The 20,714-nt window shown below is 36.2% G+C and overlaps 1 protein-coding gene across 8 annotated transcripts in view; it reads left to right on the top strand.

Annotated features, from left to right (window-relative positions):
* TAB2 (TGF-beta activated kinase 1 (MAP3K7) binding protein 2) overlaps positions 1–20,714 on the top strand; it is an 80,474-nt gene that overhangs the window by 38,906 nt on the left and 20,854 nt on the right. The gene's annotated exons all lie outside the window — the stretch shown is intronic.

Genomic DNA, 20,714 nt, shown 5'->3' with positions numbered 1-20,714 from the left:
GTAAACCTGAGTATTTGTACGCCAATAGCTTGTGCCCAAGATAGAAATGCTTATATCAATAGAGCACAGCCAACAAGGGTTCATCCCTTTTCATGGCCTTGTAGACTTCTTTTTGAATAAACTTGGAGTACAGTAGATCACTAACAGAAGGAAAGTCTTGTCCTTTTGCTATGGAAGCTTAAAATCTTACCAAGGAGCTAGGGTGTAGCCCCTACAGAAATAGGATAGCCAATATTGTGAGATAAGTTGTATTGTTTTAGTCTTGTTACTACTACATCAGAGCAGAGACAATTTTCTTCCATACAAAGGGGCTGTAAACAGTTGTTACAATCATAGTTAAGAGTTTATTTTCCCCTCCTTTTCCATTGCCTAGGATTTGTTAATAGGACAAATGCAGTTAGATTTTGGCCCTTTTTCTGAAGGATGGAGATCCAAGATCAAGTTTTGTGTGCCAACAAGTGAAAGAAACAGTAAATGATAAAATACACCTCTTCCACAGACAGGAAATGATCCTGGTGAGGGAATGGGGGGAGGCAGTTTGAAACTTGTGTTTTAAATGAGTTTCTAAGAGAATTTCTTGTAACCCTTGTATTGAATGTCTTCAAAAGTAGGTGGAAACCTCCTTTTTTTTAAGCATGCTTATGAGGTAGTAGTTAGTATTCCCTTTTATTCTGTGGTAGTTGGATAAGGCACTTAATCAGGGAATGCCAAAACATTTAAAGACCAAGAGTGTAGTTTCATGAGCATTTCTTTCCGTGTCAGCACTGGCATGGACTGCCCTGACCTTAGCTTCTTGTTCCTGCCTTGCCCCTCAGTTGTGCTGGTGTAACTAGTTAATGTGCCAGGTGGCTTTGCAGCAAAGCAGATTGTGGAATTTACCATCAGAAAAATATTATTTTTAACCTGGATTGATTCCCTGACCGGCCTCACTGCTCAGCTGCACAAACAGTTGTGCCAGCACAGCTGAGGAATGAGACTGCTTAAGCTGGTACTGTAGTGGAAAAAGTGTTGTGAAACTATAGCTTAATCTGTGTGTTCTAGGTGCAGTTGTACTATGCTGGCAAAATGTTCTTCACATAGATACAGCTTTTATTAGCACAGTTTGACTGTGGAATTGAGAAAATTATAATTGTGGGGTATATAATTTGCTCTGATATATTTATGTTGTCAAAATATGTCTATAAAACCTGTCTTGACAGTTCTGTGTAAAATTTGTTATAGTTTACTTAAACTGATTTGAACTACTATGGATCATTAGAAAATTGAGGAACTGTAAAATCAAGACATCCTCTGCTTTTTTATGCTGTCTTCTTAGAATATATGTAATGCTGAGAAAGTTCCTTCCATCTTCAACAACACTGGTGTTCCTGCAGTTCATTCAGCCTTTATTTTTGAAGATGAGAGCAACAGAAAGTCTTAGAAGAAATGAAATTCGCAGTTTTTTTAATAGATGTAATAAGAAACTTAAAGATCTGAAGAACAGATTTAAGATTTCAGGAGATAATATGCTAAGAATAGTAATTCCTTCTTATGCAGCTGTGGGTCTTTGCTGAATCTTTGTAACTATGGGTCCCCTTGGGAAAGAAAGCATAAAAATGCTTTTATTCTTCATCCTGAAACTTTGGCTCAATTTGCTTGTCAAATGTCCTGTACATGGACAATTCAATTCTTTAATTTCATTTCTGATAAGATTTTTGAATAATTTTAGATGTCAGCTTTAGTTCTCACTCTAATGTTATAAATGGGTGGGGGAAGGCAAGTATTTTCCTTTACTCGGACTAGTTAGTTAGAATTTCGTGCTGCTTTACTTCTAAATTTTGTATTTCTGTATATTGGCATGCATAGTATACAGTGTAGAATAAAAGAGCTGATATTACATTTCTTTGTATACTGGTATCGTTTTGCTAAGGTGGGCTTCTTTGAGTCATGTGTGCCTAACAGTATATTTCTAGGATTAAAAAAAAAAAAGCTGCAGTATTTCATGGTTTTTACTCTCTAAGTTGGCAAATATCTAAGCTCTTGTGTGGCTGTAGAACAGTTTCATTTATTTCATTTGGTAATGAGTCTTTGTAATGCTTTCTACCCAATTCCATTTACAAATATCCTTGTATGTAATCATGTATTTGTCATTAATGTTAAAGTCGAGCAATTACAAATCTATTGAGAAACCAAAGGTAATGTTACAATATAAATTTGTGCTTTGTGTGTTCCTTTAAGAGTTCACTATCCTCTATGGCAACAACTGCAAAGAGGTTTTTGTAATTATGCAAAGTTTAAGGTTTCTTTAAAGTGGGGGGCGGGGGGGGGAGCTGCTCCTAAACTTCTATGTTTTGTGGCTTGGAAAGGAAGCACAAATCTGTTCTTTGTAGACATTTTATTCTGCTGACTGTTTGTAGCTTTCCTATGCACTGAAGAGAAATTTTAGTGTAAGGGTAAGCTTACTTATCTGTGCATGAGTGAAATTGTTCCAGTCACTGATATTTGAGAAAATTATGCAGTAGTTGGGAAGCTGTAAAGACAACTCATGCAGAATTTCCTCTGATGTTGGAAAAAGGAGTATGGGCAATGCATTTCACTGTAATTAATAGTGGTTTCTTTGCTGAATTGATAAGATATACATTTCTAACATCCAGTGTTGTTCATAATGGAATTTTCTTTATGGAATTTTAAGTTACAGGAAGAGCTTTTTTTTTTTTGTATCTCTTATAAATTGAGATACAAGGAATAATTTTCTTAAAAGGCAAGTTACATATATTGTAGAGTTGTAAGTAATTAATTGTTAGATGAGTTTTTGCTATGAAACATTATAGTGGGTAGCATGTGTTTTATTCTACTATTACGCATACTAATTTTACTATTAACCCATGCATAGGAGCATTTCATAATTCCTCATTCTAAATTCGTATGACTGAAATGGAGTGTTCACAGAAGCTTTTGTTGTTCTAGAATATGTTGTTTTGTTTTGTTCCTGAAAGATTTAAGGCCTCTCAGGTTGGTGGTATTGGTAGCATTTAGGGTTCTTTTGACTGAGCTATCAATCCTGTTAGGACTCGCTGCTGATAAAAAGGGATTGATTTTACTATAGCTGAAACAATGAAAGAAGTGAGAATATTTAAGAATGTATTTTAACATCGTGAAGTTAAATGGCTCTAGATTTATTAATTTATTTATTATAACCTGTTTTGTATTATGACAGATTCAGTGCATTCTTTGGAAGACTGAAATCAGTCATGTATTCTAAACATACCTAACTCTCATTGATATAAAAGAGCACAGTATGGTCAAAATTCTTTCTGTGATCTCTTGAAAATTTGTCCCAGTGTGATTCAGTTGATTACTGTCACACCCAAACTGCTGTATCTGTCCTCTGTGCCTCTCAGTGAAAGGGTTAAGATGTCTCAGTTGGTGCTATTAAAACTACTGCATAATAATAGTGGAGGAAAGGCCTCTGAAGTAGTTCAGTCACTGAGGGAACTGCTTTTTTAAGATGTGCAAAAGAGTACCCTGACAGTGTCAAAATGAGGATACAACATTTCCAGTGACAGATCACTGACTTTTTTTACAGCTTGAACATAGTTTTTAGGGTAAAGTAGAAGGACACTCTGGCTTTTGTTCTGAGGACTTCTTGTGTAATGACCAAAAGGGATTTTATGACAGTCTTTAGACTAATCAGTAGACCCTCTGGAAGATCTGTAGGTTAAGAGGAAGCCAGAGCATTTCAAATATTTTTAATCTTCTTTTTTATTTCCACATAAGGAATTAACTATACCACTTCATTTTAAAAAGCTAACAATTTATTTGCAACATGGTGGTAACATCTGTTCTATGGAAAGTGTAGCCGTTTCCATTTCTTGTTGGTGAGAAGCAGCTTTTCAGGGCAGTGAGGGGAAAATGAAGTTTAGAAGTCCATCTGAAAACATTTGGTTTTGGTTTGGATTTTTATTTTTTCCTTAGTTTCATAATGACTGGTGCCAGTAGCACCTCACAGTAGCCCTTTTTGATACCTATATGCTTTTCCACTTGCAAGGCTTACTGTTCTCGTAGCCAATAGATGGCCATCCTGCATTTTCTCAGAAAGGCAGAGCAAGATCTGCCAGCTGTAATGACGTGGGAAGATTTGGAGCTTGACAATTTTTTCTGAACTTCAGTATATGATATTGAAAAAGCTTTTCCACTGTCTATACTGGCATCAAAACTTTCCTGCTGTGCAAATAACGTTAGCAGTGGCTTTGATTTTTGGCATTAAGAAGTTTGGCATTTTCAAATTTCAGTTTCAAATATTTAAATGTGTTCTCTGTGATGTCTAGAGAGGACATGTGTCTGAGCTAAAAAGAAATAAGTCTTACTCAAATGGAACCAAATTCCATTGAGGTATGTAAGCATCTAGTTAGTGGAGAGGGATCTAAAGGTCTGGAAAAAAAGTGTTGGGACTCACAGAAGCTACTGATTAAGGGTTTGCATAGAGCCCAACAGTAACAGACAAATAGTTGGCACAGATGTTTGAATTTAATTTGGACTCAGTGTCACAAATTGCACTGAGGAATTCTTCCTCTTGCTCTTCCTCCTAGCATATTCTAATCCATAACTTTAATTTCTCTCTGTGTGATTTTCCCCATTTCACTTCTTATGTAGGCAGGTGTCAAACCTGACTGGTTTTCTCTGTATTCTGTGGAAGAGGGAGATGTGAGAGATGTGTGTATTACACTTGTAAAAGTAGAGAAAAAGTATTTCTATACCAGTTATTGTGTTTGCTTAGATACCTAGCTTTACTTGATTTATAATACAACTGCTGGTGCAAAATCACTGTAAAAGCATCAAGTTAATTAACCTTGTTTTTTTTTAAAAAAAGTATCTTTCAAACAGCAGCTGTGAATGGGCTTCTCAATATGTACTTCTCAATAAGTCAACTTGCTGAAGGATAAGCAAAATGGCAAAAGGGCTTTTTGAAATGAACATAAGAAATAGCATAGGCAGCATGCTGTAGGATGTGATTATTCTTTCTCTTCAGCACTTGTGAGGGTGCAACTGACAGCCTTGAGCCTGCCATTGCAAGAAATGCTGACAACTGGGAGCAACTTCAGCTGAGGGAAATAAGATGGTTAGGCACATAAGTGGAGAGGCTGAGGAACCTCAGCATGCTTTATGTGGGGAAGAGAGTTCTAAAGATGAACTGATGTACAGAATTACAGGCAAGATGGGGCAAGAATGTCTTTCTCAGGTAGCAAACAAAATGACAAGTAATAGAATGCAACAAGGGAAATCCCAATTGGATATAAAGAATAAGTTGCTCTTAGTGAGTGTGATTAATCAGTGGAGGAGATTTTCCAGAAACCTAGTGGAATCTCCATCCTTGGGATTTTTCAGATTTGCCTGTCCAAGGCCTTGTGCACCTTGTTTAAACCTGAAGTCCTGCTTTCAATAGTGTTTGGAGCTGTTGACCTGTGTCAGTACCTTCCAACCTGAGTTTATCAGCAATTCTGTGAAGGTAGAGTTGGTTTTTATTACAGAGTATTCAAGAATCATAGGCCCAAGTTTGGAATAAACATTCTAGATCAATACTGTTTTGTCTGGGATGCTGTTGGAAGTGCTTTAAGACAGAGCAACCTTAGACTATATAGTTACAGCTTTTTTGAGGGTCCATGAATTGAGATTACTGCTTCCTAAAATCTATTTTTACATGTCTTTTAGAAATGCTTTTGTTCTGTTTTTTTTAGGCAGCCACTGCTCTTCTGCACCTGATCTAGGTGTAGAATTGGTTTAATATATAGTCCCATAGGATTATAATAGGAGTGGGATATAAAAATTATCCAGTCATAGCACTGATCCTGTGCTGGCTGTTGAAATAACAGCACGTGGCCCATAACTCACTGCTCCAATTCAGCTTTTGGTCTAGCCATACTTGCAGGGTCTGTAAATCAGATTCTTAATTACAGTTCTTGGAAAGCAAGTGTAATTTATGTCAGCCTAGTTCATTATTTCTTTCAGTTTCGCAGTAAAGTCTTTGATTTCAGAATAAGGCATTTTCAGGCTTTCTGCTTGATGGGATCTTCCAGTCTGCTCCATGTGATACAGTTGAATGTGTCCAAGGTGGTTTGAGCTTATACAGCAGCTCATTGATGCTGAAACACAATGAAAAATCCAACAGAAAAGAAAGGTATTATCTTCTAATAGATTGATCTCTTGAATCTGTCACAGAGAAGAGGTGGACAAATGTCATGGCCAGAGTAAGAAAGAGGGCGGAATTGCAGGGTCTAAGAGCAGAGTGGCAAGAAAGGTAAGATATACTGAAGATTTTAGTCTGTTCAGCTTTCTCTTGTGGTTTCACCCTTAATCTGTAAGTACTTCATTAGTAAAGGAACATGCAAGGCTGACTGTTACTGCCACGCAGTTAATTTGCATCTCATAGTCTTCTCACAGAGGAAGATTCATGTGATAATCTTATCCTCCCAGTGAGTGAGAACAGTCGTTGAGGATTTGTGGTCTTCAGGGAAGCTAAAGGAGCCGGTTCTGTGCTTTCCTGAATAAGGTGGTTTCTTCTCCAGCCTTGTGCCACAGGAGGCAGCTGACAGATCTTATAATCTGAGTTCTGGGGCTTCACTGTTTGCATCTGGAACTGTGAGTGGCCTTTACCCCCGATTTGAAAAGGTTCATAGAGATTTCAGACATATATATTGAAAGGTTGTTTTTTTTTTTTTCCTACTTTTTTCCCCAAAAGAAAGTAGGCCGGAGTGTTAATTCTGGAATTACTTTGAAGAGTTGAAACATAGAAAAATTTCAGTTGGCTGAATTGCCAGCTTTCATTTGTATTCAAGCCAGTAGATTTCTGTCGAAATATTTACAAGTATCATTTGCTTAGGGCAGTTAATAGAGGGCCTTAAATATTTTCTTTTGATAAAACTTTAACTGTTTGCATTAGTATTTATTTGTTTTTTAATTAAGAAAGAACAAAGAAGAAAAGTGAGATGAGTGTTACCCATGGAGTCCTTAATCTGAATGAGCACAACTTTCTCTTTAGCAACTAATTCTTTTTCTTTTTTGCATGCATATAGATTTTGCCGTAAATTATGCTCTTAGTTTGGCAGTGTCAATTATAAGAAAGGTCCTGCTTTTGAGACATTCTAATCAGTATCGTTACCATCCTGGACCAATTAATTGTGTTACCCGAATATTTTTAGGTGATTTTAATTGATGTGAGTGAAATTTTGTTCCTTAAATATGAATATAAAAAATAAGGGGCTTTTTACATATAGATCATGGAATTGAGAGTGCTTTCTGAACAGAGTATCTAGGGAAAGGAAAGGGAATACTTGAAGTTATTCTTCAGCATTGTGGATTTCTTGTGGCTTTTTTGTGACACATGCATTCACTACTTTGTAAATACCAGAGAAAGTGTAATTTGATCATCAAGCCACATTTGGTAAGTACCAGTTTTGTGGGGACAGCCTGTTCTATCCATAGGGAAAAAGGTCCCTGCCAAAAATCTAAAAGCTTTCTCTGTTATTTGGTTGTCTGTTATTTTGCTCCAGAGGACTAAAGCATAGATGTGCATTATTTGTGACACAACAGCATCTGTATTTGTGTTAGTTTCTGTAGTGCTTGGTTAATAAGGTTTTAGACTGCACTTTCGATGAAATATGCCTAAATAGTTATAAACTTTTGATAGATGATTTTGCAAAACTGCCTCTAACATATCAGTGAAACGTTAAAGTCTGATGTGATGTGCACAGCCTGCTGCTTAGCAACTGCTCAAATACTTACTTGTGTCTGGTGTATATGAAATTGATTTTTTTTTTCCTTCTGTTGTTTGATGGTTTCTTTAACTGTCCAAAGCTACTTCCAGTTTTTCTGTAAATAGTGTATTTTAACACATGCCTCCCAGGAGGAAGTTGTGTGGTCTCATGGTTGTACATGACAGCTAGGGAGAAATAAAACAGCTTGTTTCTTCCACTTCTAGTGCAGTGCACACAGCTATGGATTGCTGATCCATTAAATGCTTTGTGCTATGGCTTTTATGAAAATGGGATTACAAATTCCACCACCAAACTTCCAAGTACATTTGTGTGTGGTGTCAAAGGTACGTTTGGATGTACAGGTAACTGTTTGTAGTGTCCAGGAAAGAGCACTGAAAATGGAAGGCAATGAAGTTGTTTTGCTCTTAAATCATACGGTTTGTAACTTGTAATAGCTTACAAACTTGCTCAAAATATTATAGCTCAAGCTATCCTTGGTATCTTTGCTTTTCTCTAAGCAGATAATCTCCCTAAAGCCAGTTTACTGCTCAGGAATTTTTCACTTTCTTTTGAGTGATGTTTTGTATAAACCAGGCATTCTCAAAGTAGCCAGTGAATCACAGTGAAATACTGTATGAATGTGGCTTCAGCAAGCTGAATGGAGGTTTTTGTATATAAGTGCATTGTATACAAGTGCTGACAGAGCCCTTGCTATAAATTTTTGCAAAATGTTAATATTCTTCCTAAAGTGCCTGCTTAGCATATGGGGAATCAGAGACTTTGACCCTGTGACCTGGAAAAATTCTTGTTGTTTCAACAAGTTAGAATTCCTGCTATGTTTTAAAAAGAGATCAGCAAGGAGACTGCATTGATAAGAGTGTTTGGAAGATGATACAATTCAGAAATATAGTGTTTTTTCTCCTGCAAGACAAGAGAAAGATGATGAATGAGCTGGAGTATGATAAGAAGAGAGAAATTGTCTCTTTGGTTGTGTTCCAGTGTGTTAAATTCAGAGTGTGCAGCTCCCTTCCTGGCAGTGCTATGGATTTCCTGCAGGATGTTAGGTGGGACTTGAGCAATGTGTGTGTGAAAGCACATCAGGCTTAGCTGTGATGTTACTAATATTTTTACTCTTAACTTCCCAGTGCATGAGGATTTTTTTCCGCAAAAGTAATGTAATTTTATGCGTATTTCAAACCTTTTCTCATTTAAGTCACCATTAATATAGGCTGCTCTGTAGTAGATATGTCAACTATTGAAAAGTACACACTGGCTTTAGATAAAAATGAAAAATAATTAATGGAAAATAAGATATATTTAAATAAGGTACTACTACTAGAGTTTGGCTGTCATTATATGACTGAACTGGCATTGCAGTTACATGTTATTCAGAGTATCACAGTTATTAGTTTGCCTTTGGTATAGTCATGCTTTTTTGAAGCCTTTTATTCAGTTACTGCGTTGATCTGGCTTTTCATTTGTAGAATATGATGAACAGTACATAACATGGCTACAAGGGCAAAAACCCAGCAGCAATATTCATAAGAATGTTATTGTTCATAGTGGCCTTATTGTCGCAGGAAATGAGAATTTAAAATACTTTTCTAAAAATTATTGTTGTTAGTCTAATATACTGTTAGAAGCTCAGTTTTAAAATTTGGTAATGAGAATTCCTCAAGCTAGAGGCCTCTCTCTCATTTCTCTGTGTGAAATGTTATTGTATCTCATTGGCTGAGTTAAAAACTTAGTAAAATATGTTTTCCTCCATGGCCTGAGGAGGTTTCTTCTCAGTACCACAGCTGCATTCAAAAACATTGCCAGTAGTGATGCCCTTGCTGCAGTAGTAACAACCTTTAGAGCAATAGAATTAATGAAGGATGGAGAAATCTCTTGGCTAGTTGGCTCTATTCTGGGAATTACTAAGAAAACAAGGTTAATTTAAGTCTTAGTGCAGAGATGGTAGTTTCCTCCAAATCATTTTTCCAGACCTGGATTAATGTTCCTGAGCTCCTGCTTATGGCAAGAGTTAGCCTTATATCCTTTGTGTTCCCTTAGATCCTTATAGTTAACCTTATACTTTTGTCCTCAGTAAGAGGATGGACTGAACTGTCAACCTTTAGACAACTTCTGGCCACTTGTATTGGTCACTCAGGTGGGGCTGTACTGACATCTTTTGTATTTGTTCCATCTGCTTGTCTAAACGACAATTCATTTACCTGCGTATCTCATTTAGTCACATTCAAGAGACATAAAGGGAACAGGGGAAAAAAATAATAAAAAGACCATACTCGCCAAATGTAAATGTTTTCCAAACAGGAACATGTATATTTTGATTTTAGTTTCAAACAATTGGAGAGAGTGTCAAAGGTGCAGCAACTGAACTTGAAATGTGTGCTTTGTTTCTGTTTATAGTCACACAAACATTTGAGAACCAGGTTTTCTTGGACTATGACTTGCAGATCTTTGCTTTCTGACAGTGGACACTGCTCTTGCTGGGCTGTGCTCCTGTGACCAGGTTGTGACAGAATGAGTCACTGTATAGAATGGGGCTTTCCCAACTAAGAATTTAGAAATTTAAGTTAAAAAGTAAAGAATAGAGAATGGTTCCATGAAATCAGGCAAATACTTAGAAAATCTTTCTTGTAAGATCAGGAAACAGCCTGTTCATTATGTGTGCCTAAGAAGGAAAGAGAGATGCAAATGTCTTAGGAGTTTTTCCCATAAATTAATCTTTTCCGTCAAAGCAATAAGGAAGATTAACCGTAATTTAGAAATTATCTGTGACAAGCTTTTTTTGTTTCTCACTTTTTATACACTAGGTGTGCTATCAACAGCATTTTAGGCCAATGTTATACACAAGCCATTTTTTTTCTCTAGGGAAAAATGTAATGCAAATACTAAAAAATAGGACACATCCAATAATGTGAATAAGATGACAATTGGCATGCCTTGTTACTGCTGGGATTTCTGTATGTTTTTCTTAATTTGTGCATTTAATTTGCTATACAGCCTGACTTCAGCAACATTGTAGAATTGTATGAAAAAAAATCCAAAAGGCATTACTTAACTGCATCAAAATCCAAGTAATTGTCCTTGGTTTGGACACCATGGATACAGAATGTTTTAGGTCTGAAGGGGCTTGAAAGATCAGGAACACCTTTCAGAGGTTCATGTTGCTCAAAGCTCCTCCTAACCTGTTCAGTGCCAATGAGGGGTGAAGCCACAAATTCCCTGGGCAGCCTGTTCCAGTGTCTCACCACCCTCAACACAAATAATTTCTTCCTTATAGCCAATCTAAATATATGCTCTTCTAGTTTAAAATTATTACCTCATCAGGAGTTTTTGACTTTGGCTATGGGCAATTGAGATACTTTGATTCTGGAATGTTTTCCCTAAAATGCTGTCATATCCCTTGGTCTCTGACTTCTGGCTTACACTTGTAGGATAATGGAACTTCTCAGCATTTTTAGAGGTACTTGCTTTAGTATCAGTATGAAATACTGAAGTAAGTCCTTCAATACCAATCTAGTCATCAGCAAAACCACTGGAAGATTGGGTTACATGATGCAAGCTCTGAGATTTGTAATGCTGTTGTTGGCTTCTGTATTGAACTGCTGAAGTTCAGCTACTTGCCTGGATATAGAGGCTTTTCAGAGCTTCCTGCTGTGAACTGAATAACCCAAAATACATATCAGAAATTGAACAACCTGGAAAGCTGCTAAAACATGGCACAACATGTTTATGTTCTCATATGAATTTTAATGAAATATGGTAATATTGTCATTGGGAACATACTAAAAGGGCACAAAGTTCACTCTCAGACTCTGCACTGTTGTGGAAACATGACAAACAACAGGATAATTTTACATACAACAACTGTAGGTCACAATAGAGGTCACTATAAATTAGAACAAAATCATTGTATGTCATGCGTGTAATTGCATTTCTTTAGCCTTTTGGATTCTCTCGTCATTGAATTGGCAATATAATACTGAAATTGGAGATTTTTTTTTTCATTAATAAATCTGAGTATTATTGCAATTTCAGACCAGCTAGGTTTGCAGTGTTTCTCTGATACAGTATTCTGAGTCATGGGAAAGGGTGTAGTGTAAACTGCACTCTTACTTAGTTCTGAATTGAAGCAGTGACACTTCTTGCTATTCTCTTTACAATGAAAGCTAAGGTATGTGGAATTTTAGTATGAAACCCACCAGTGCTTTTGTACTTCAGTATTTCAATGCAGATTTGAGTCTCTTTGTGCTTGATTAAATGCAATTTCAAGTTGTTTCGGTCTAAATTTATTTCTCTAAGTCATATTTCTGTTTTCAAAAAATAAAATGTTAATGTATGATTTGAATAGAGCTTTACATTGGGAAAACCAGAGATATTCCTGATCATGCAATCAAGAATAAAAAACATCATGTCCTTCATATGTGTCCACTTCTATACACTGATGTCCCATGATGGCTTTTCAGTAGTAATTGTACATCTCTTACTGAAAAGTTTGGTATCTGGTGTGTGTGCTGTCTTGTTTTAGTTTTAAATTGGGAAATCGCTATCAAAAACTACTGCTAAGTATGTAGGTTGCTAGGAGTCGTGATTCTAGTTTCATGAGATGTCTATTTCGTTTATGTGAAGATTTTTAAATATGAGCTTAGCAAGTGTAAGCTGAATCTTCCCTGGGTTCAGTGAAGCTATCATGGGACTGATGCCTCTAGAGTTCAGATTGACAGCTCTGAAGCAGCCAGTCATGCTGTACTGGTTTTCAGTGGTGGAGCCAGAAGTCTGCAAGCTCTGCAGATCCAGGTCAGTTGGAATGTGGTTTCATACTGTTGAAAGGGTGTTTGGAGCCAAGGGCTTTTGAGATGGGCTTCTGTGTCCTTAGGCTGCAGGGTAGTCCCCTTTGGCCTGGAGCTAGCTATTGTAGAGGTTCCTGAAGCTATTTAACTTGTCATTCATGTACATTTTATTGCTGCTGTTGGCAGTAGGTTACTGGCGAGTTCCCTGAACATCTACAGATTTTTCGGGCAGTTTGTTCAAGGAAGACTTCGATTTGGTTTGGGCTAGTATATGTACTACATTCATAACTCATTTTTTCTGAGAAGAGCAATCTTGGATTTGTGAGGAGTTATATAAAACTTTTGGTGCAATGTTAAGGAGCAGATGGAAAAGCCAGCAGAGCTATTGGGCATAATCAGAAAGATACTGAGGACGTGAGAAATGGTGCCATTCCTGTGTGAAGCCCTGGTAAGCCCTCCCCTTGAGAACCAAGGGCTACAGTCTTGGTATTTCAGGGAGCATATGTTGGTGTTAGAGAAGGTAGTGAGAGGATGTTATTTTATTTTTAATCATGGCAACAGCTCTTGCCTTCCAAGGAGGCATTTAGACTACAGGCTTACCAGTTTGGAGAGGTGAAGATTGTAGGAGGGTTTATGAGTGAAGCTTGAAAATTAATGCAGGTGGTGAATGCAGAACTGTTATGAAATCCTGCAACTTGGAGCTGTGTACCACTCAGGACCTGTAGGACAAGAGGTTTGAAAAAAGTCTAAGGAAGATCTTTTGGTGGATTTCAAATTATTTCAAAATGCACAGAATAGTAAACTTCTGGAATTCTTTGCCACAATGTATTGAAGAAGCAGATAATTTCAGTAGGTTAAGAAAAGGAATTTGATTAATACATCGTCAACAGGTCTGTAGAGAGAATAGGCAGGGCACTGCTCTCAAGTTTCCTCAATCACAGAGTTGTACGTGTACATACGGAGAGAATGAGAGGAATGTGCTCAAAAAAGGCTTAGGCTTACATGTTCTTCCTGAATATTGCTTTTTGTTGCCACTCTTGCAAACAACACTGAGCTAAAATGGCCATTTTTTGACTCAGTGGGATATTTATGTTCTTCCATTAGTGCACTTCGTGATTAGACAATCTGTGAGAGATAATAGCATCTAGTTAGATTTCAACTGCTTGCTCAAAATCATTGCTTCATTTTAGGAAGCCCTTTTATCTTTTTGTCAGTCATAAATAAATAGCAGATTTTAAAGGAGATATAGTCAAGTGAATTAAAGAAAAAAATGTTTAATCATGTTTCTTTGTAGACTGTCACTGTTTTCAGTTACTTTTTCAAGATTTTTTTTTTAATGAGGGCTGCCTCTTAAAGGGTTTTTCCCACCTCTTTCTCTGATTGGCATTTTTATTGTCTTAAGTTTTTTTCTCTTCCTTCAACTCTTAGAACAGTTGCACTGGAAACAGTGCATACACTTCAAAATAGCTACACCTGCTTTTGGCTTCAGAGAGTTCATAGAGGATTATCTTTATGAAAGCTTTACACTGCAGCAACATAAAAATTAAGTATGCAGAACAAAAATAAAATACTTGACAGCTTTCTCATATTGTTAATCTGTGGAAGAAACCTGATACAATCACAGGTGGGGATGTGAAGATCAATACTTGCTACTTGACCTTCCTGTGAATTAATAACGGGTTTTTCATTCATTGAGAAGCTGACAAATGGAAGCAAATGTACACATTTGCATAATAAAAAGGGAATAAATCTCCTTAAAGGTACAGAGTTTTGATTATCTAGGTAAAACTGACATGAAGAATATTAGGACTGGAATCCTAATGCAAGCAGAATTTAGAGTTACTGTGGAGTTCATTAATATAATTTTTTAAAATACCCTGACTGGATTATGCAATGCAGTTTTAGCTTTGTGTATTTCATTTCCATATGATGTCTTAGAATTGCCATGAAAGACACACACGAAACATATGATTGCTACTAAGGTGAAGAAAAGGGTTCATAAGGATAGATTTATAGCATTCTTGGACTTTAATTCTGAGTTTCATTCAGTACTGTATTTAAGATAGACCTGTAATTCAGAATTTTTAATGTAATTCTTTTGTTATCTTCACATATATTTCCAGTATAACTTAATGGGTGGTGATGTAGAGTTTTTAGGGCTCTTGTGAGAACTGTGTGGACTGGAGAGCGCATGAGAAGTGTTGCTGTTAAATGGCTGGATGTGCCTTGGTGAGTAAGTGTAGGAAGAATTGAAAATGCCTTCTCAGCTATCTTAGAGGTGTTTTGCTTTCCTCTTCTTTAGTTCATCTCCAATGAAAACGAATTAAACCCTTTTTACAAATTTCAAAGCTTTCAGATCTGAATTTCTGTTGTTAACATACTGTGCAAAGAATACAGGTCAAATTTCAAACTGCCAACTCCTAACAGTGGCTTAAGGCAAGCTCAACTGTTGTGATAGATTTTTCTCTAATAAGACCATATTCCTGAGGAAATTTTTACGATTATCTGAGAAACCTCATTTTTAACGTGCTTGTGTATGAGATTTGCCAACATATTGCTGAGCTGTGAAAAGGTCAGCTATGCTTTGATAGAATTGACAGAATGACCTGCAGTAAAGGGAGGTGGCTTTGTTTTTAATTAATTCTCTGAAGGAAAAGGGAAAAAATATCCAACCCAAACTTAGGTAAAATCCATTAGCTGAATCCCTTAATGTGCCCATTAGCATTACTGAACTCAGAAGAATTAAAAATTCAGTCAAACAAAACCAAACCCTTTTTTTTTATTTGCTCAACATGAAAATCATACAACCCCAACTAATTTCCCTTGAAAAAGAAATTGTGTGACTGCTCATAGTTTCCAAGGAATACCTGACAGATTAAACCTCTTTAAATGTTTCATGTGTGCACTTTTGCTGTGGGACCCATTAAAGTACATTGTTATTCTGGCCAGGAGTTTAAAAGACATTATGAAATGTGTTAAATAAAATTTATTTCTGGAAATTACTCGTTTTAATGAATTTGGAGGAAGAAAAAATACCCGGTTGTGCTTCCAGGTAGGAATTGCTTCCAGGTATGGTCACTAAAATAAATTTTCCATAAGAACAGATTACTTCTTTGAATTGTTCCAGAGTTTGCCGTTTGATAGAAGTCTTCTGGTTTGATCTAATTCAGTAATGTGCTTGGGGAAAACTCTTGGTGATGCTTATTTGCAATACTGATTTTTTTTTTCAGTTTTAAGGTCATGCAGTGAAATCAGATTTATATCTTTCGTGTTCTTGTTTGGATTCAGAAGAGTGTAGAGCACAAATCTGGCAAACAGTTACAAGGAAGTGTCACTGTATCATAAGTTGAAGATGAGATGGGAAACTAACTGTGATACGCTAAATTTATTCATTATTTAAGAGATGGATGGCAATGAGTGAAGTATAACATCTGGATTTGATAATACTATTCTTTAAGCAGAGATACTGGTGAAGAACTGTTGAAATGGTTCAAATTGGCCGTGGAAAAGCTGAATAATATATTAGAACAATTAAATTATACTAGGAATATTTAATAAACCTGTTTCCATCATGCAGTTCTCTCACTTTTTTTAAAAAAAAGTGCATTTAAAGTGTTAGTGATGTTAGTGTAAGCTTTTAGATTTTTGTCCTCTCACTTCTTAATCTCTTTTGCAGAAAGAATATTGGACTCTGGGGTAGAATGTTCTTGTTTCTGTATTTTTGCCCTTACGGAATTACTCTAAATTTTAATTTTAAGAAAACAAGTTTGTGTTCAGGCTGCGTGATATTTGGCTCCATGTAGGCTTTCAGAAAAAGTCTATTAGGGCTAAATGGGGAGAAAATAATTTAGTTGTTCCTTGCCATTTAATTTCTATTTTTTTGTATTGTAGTTTCTCAGAGAACCAGACAATTTTGATTTTGTTTTTCTTGGGTTTTTCTTTTTTCCTGCTTGCAAGGTGTCATTTGACAGAGTTAAGTGTGCTGTCCTGCATGTAGCTTGGAACCAATTTCTTTAAGGAAAGTTGGCCTTACATGCAGTGGTAACTCTTTAATTTCTCCCCCCCTTCATTTGCTAGGCACACATAAAGTGAAAGTTTCTAGTCTCATGTTTAACAAGAATATTCAGTTATAAGTGAGGAAGAAAAGGAAGAATAGGTGTGGAAATTGGAATGTAAGAGGTTGGAGAGGGAGGTTGCAAGAGAACAATATGGCATTTATTGTCTGATGATCTTTTTTTTTTTTTTTCCTAAGCAATAGGGATACAGAAATATACTGCTGATTTTAAGGGGAGTGTTAACACAGAAGTAAGTACATACTGGCAATAAGCTTGCAATGCTTGTTGCAGTCAAAGGAATGGAGATCCTGCTTAGAAGGGATCTTCTGTGGATAGGGATTCATATATTTATAATGTGATTGCCAGTCTTGTAGACTGGAGAGGAAATTATATTTTTTAAAGAAAGCTGGAAGAAATGCTAGCAATATTAATATCAGCTATACTTTGTCATTCAAGCAATTCAGTGTAAAGAATCCCTCAATGGAAAGTGAACTAAGGTTAGTCCTTAGTTGAATTATTGGAGTGAAACATCAGAATTGAGGTCTGGCTGAAAAAAGGGCCCGTAGAAGTTTCACATTTGTTGGCTTGGTGCCTGGTTAGGTGTTTGGATAAGATAACAGAAAAAATGTAGCTAAATATATGGGGGAAGGTAGAAGGTATGGCTCGTGAAGGCATGGACTGAGGAGGGGTGAAGATCATTTTACTTTTTGGAATTACCCAATGCATGGATACATAGTCTGTGTGTCTTAGTCCTGATGAAGGAGCCTGAGATAAATATAGAGGGATTGGGTGGTTTGTTTTTGGGTTTTTGTTGTGTTTTGGGTTTTTTTCAGTCACCTTTTTAATTGCTTGCGTGCTTCTGCTGTTGGTTTAGCTACCTATACCAGGCTTGCTTTGCAAATTGCTGCATCTGATTTGCTGTCATTACAGCAGTCTTTTATGCACATTGTCTGTACCCTGCACCATTAACGCTACAAGAAAATGTTCTCCTGTTTCTGCGTTCACTCTCCTAAGAAATATTTACAGCCTGATTTCTAAAATAAGCTTTTAAATAAATTACTTTTACAGCATTTTAGCCAGGTGAGTAAAACACAGATCAGATGTGATCAGATTAAAACCACAGAAAAATATGAGTTATTTACTTACTAGATGTAGCTGAACTAACAAGGGAGATATAAAGACTGCATTGATTTGAGTTTTGAGAAGGTGAAGGGAATGCTGGTTACTGTGGCAGTGTTCTGCATATTTCCAAAAGCTGTTCTCTTGAACGCACAAAGGTTGTTTCCCAAATGGTAGCTGACCATAAATGGGACTTCAGTCATAATGAGTGCATCATAACTTCAACTGGAATTATTAAATACAGCAGTTATGTTAAAATCTGTACAATTAACTTTCATATTTATTGTGGCATGGACTGCATGTGAATTTGCAGTAGGAAGAAATTAGTAGTGAACAAGAAGTGCAGATAACATTCTAGTCTGTTTAGATTTTGTCAGGTTTAATTGTTTCATGAAATCCATTTTGGCAGAATCTACTCAGAAGAACACTTGCTTTATAAATATTTTGTGAAAAGTCAATGTGATATACTAAGTTAAGGTTTGTATTGAAGAATTTCCGTGAAAGTCCGTGGTATGTTAAATATGTGCCCTGTCAGAAGAAAGGAGACTTGAAAAATTATGTATTTAGCTAGCTCTTGTTCAGCACTATAACAGCCTAGTATTTGGCATCTGAATTATATTTCACATTAAGTTGTCTTTGAATATTTTCATAAACAAGAGAGGCAGTGTATTTTGTGTCTCATACTCATGGTTCTGAGTAGTCTTTGGGAGATGACACATTGTTTACTTTGGTTTCAATAGTTTTCACAGAATAAAGCTTCAACAGGAGCTCCATCATGATACAATTGCCAGGCCTTTTAAGTTGTCTGGGGATCATGCCAGTACTCTTTGAAAAAGAACACAGCTAATTAATTCTTCCGGTTACTTAGTATTTCTGGCATAAATGAGCACTGGGATCTCTGTCTCTCTTCAACATTATAAAGTCACATTAAAGGGGTTGTTTTGAGGTGTTTTTTTTTTTTTAATAGCTAGAAGTAGTATGTAAAACTATTAGTAAATGGGCTTTACTATATGAATAACTTTATATTGTACTGCATGTCAGCATTTAGAAGTGTCCCTTTGTAGTTAAACTCTGATATTAATGATTTTAGGAAGAAATATTTCTCTGAGTCACCAGTGCTGAATTTTCCTTCTTCCAATAATTAATTTCTTGAATAGATTTTTCTGATTACTTCTGTAGTGCTGTATTGCCTTGATTTTAATGCCAGAGTCTCTGAATGAAGCAAAAATATCGCTGCCAGAAGTTTCCTTTGCCTCCTGTTCATACCCTTTTCTTCTACAGTCTTAATTATTGGCTGTCTTGGCTATTCACTCTTGCATTCATGCCTTTTATTTTCCACTTGCATATGTAACTTTCTAACAATATTCTGAGAATATTTCTCAACAATTTTCTGGATGATCCTGAGTTCCATGGCTGACAACAGTGTGGTGTGTCTGTTCCTTACGCTTCCGTCTGTCAAAGTCACTTTCAGTTCCTTTAAGTTTGCCTCTGGACATGCATCCTGACTCCTTTTTGTAGTTTCTTGCAACATCAAGAACTGGGAAAAAAACCTTTTCATCTGTCTTTACCAGAGAGGCCTCAAAAGACCTCATGACCTTTCACCTCAGCCTTCCTTAAGGTTAATTTGAGGGGTTTTTTATAATCTTTTGGTATCTTTGAGCTCTTTAGTGGGTTTTTCTTCTTGAAGTGATGGTTGAAATGAGACCTTCATATTCATATAATACATTTTTCATATGTTAAATTGTCTGTGAAGCCATATCAGTTGCCTATTTTAATTAAAACTAAGGGGAAAAAACTTCTTTCTTTTTGTGTTGGAGTATATTTCTCAGAGTTAAAATAGTGGGGACAGAGCCTCTTTGGTTTACTTCCTCCCATATTACAGTAAAAATATTTTGCATGTTGAGACATTTGATGCAGACGTGCAAAAATTTATCAGCAAATTTAGTAAAGTGATACTGCTCTCAGGCATCTGCTTGGTGCTAAGCCACCAAAACTTAAAAGTACAGTAGAAAAAATAAAAATAAGCAATCTCCCAAGTTCTACATGCTCCCAAAAAATAATGGAACTTTTCATGCATTGAATGATGACCATAAATCATTTTGTGCCTCATGAAGATGCAGACAAGTTTTTCTGTAGCACTTTTGAACTTATAGGTAATTGTTACAGTACTTTGCTGCTTTGGAGTAATAAATGGGTATTGTGGTCATTGTGTGTTTTGTCAAGACTTCAGACATTGAAAAATGAGTTAGAACAGAAAATACTTTATTGAAATGAAGCACGGGGGTGACAATGTGGAGCATTTGTTTTAAATACTGGGTTTTTTATTTATTCTCTGTGGTTTTTTGAAAAGACTACATGGATAATTCTCTTTCAACGGAGTTTTTGCTGTGGCAGCTGTGAAGGTGCTTTTTTGCTGATACAATTTAAATAAAGAGTAAATACAAAATTTTTGTACTGTCCAGAATTTGCTATTCTAGGTTAGAGATATTGGAAAAAAAATTAAGCCATCTTAGGAGGATTGAGGGGAGTTAAAAATTTAGCAGGACGTTCAATGAACTGCTCAGTAGAAGAAGGGTGGAAAAATGGCATTTGATACTGAACTTGGTTAAACCAGTTTTCTTGTTAATAGAATCTTCTGGTTTTGTGGATTTGCTGTGATCTTGTTTGGTTTGAAGTTTAATTAGAGAAGTATTGCAGTACAGTTTTTGATAAATAATGCAGTTGTTTAAGTGTTTCATTTGAAGAGTGTTTTTCCTTATTTCTTTAAAGAAGGTGCGAGATCAGTAGTCTTGTCACTGCTTAAATTAGTTTAGCGCTGTAAACTGTTGTAGAAGTAACATGCATGTACTTCTAGTGAGATATAGACTAAGTAACTTTAATTGCTCTACTGCTGCCACAGAGAAAGTAAATAAAATTCATGGAGATGGTTGAATAAGATTTACTAATTTAAGAGGTAAATGTTCATTGGAGTTGACTGTGCTAGGGGTTTTATGAACCATATGGTCATATTT

Source organism: Haemorhous mexicanus, chromosome 3 (assembly GCF_027477595.1).
Source record: "Haemorhous mexicanus isolate bHaeMex1 chromosome 3, bHaeMex1.pri, whole genome shotgun sequence".
Classification (NCBI taxonomy): domain Eukaryota; kingdom Metazoa; phylum Chordata; class Aves; order Passeriformes; family Fringillidae; genus Haemorhous; species Haemorhous mexicanus.
This window is presented reverse-complemented; position numbering and strand designations above follow the sequence as displayed.